Raw genomic sequence first — 328 nt, forward strand, 5'->3', positions numbered from 1 at the left:
ATCCATGAGCATGGTATGTTCTTCCATTTGTTTGTGTCCTTTTTTATTTCACTGAGCAGTGGTTTGTAGTTCTCCTTGAAGAGGTCTTTTACATCCCTTGTCAGTTGGATTCCTATGTATTTTATTTTCTTTGAAGCTATTGTGAATTGGAGTTCATTCATGATTTGGCTCTCTGTTTGTCTGTTACTGGTGTATAAGAATGTTTGTGATTTTTGCACATTGATTTTGTATCCCCAGACTTTGCTGAAGTTTCTTATCAGCTTAAGAAGATTTTGGGCTGAGACAATGGGGTTTTCTAAATATACAATCATGTCATCTGCAAACAGGG

This window comes from Colobus angolensis, unplaced genomic scaffold (assembly GCF_000951035.1).
Source record: "Colobus angolensis palliatus isolate OR3802 unplaced genomic scaffold, Cang.pa_1.0 Scaffold280, whole genome shotgun sequence".
NCBI lineage: Eukaryota > Metazoa > Chordata > Mammalia > Primates > Cercopithecidae > Colobus > Colobus angolensis.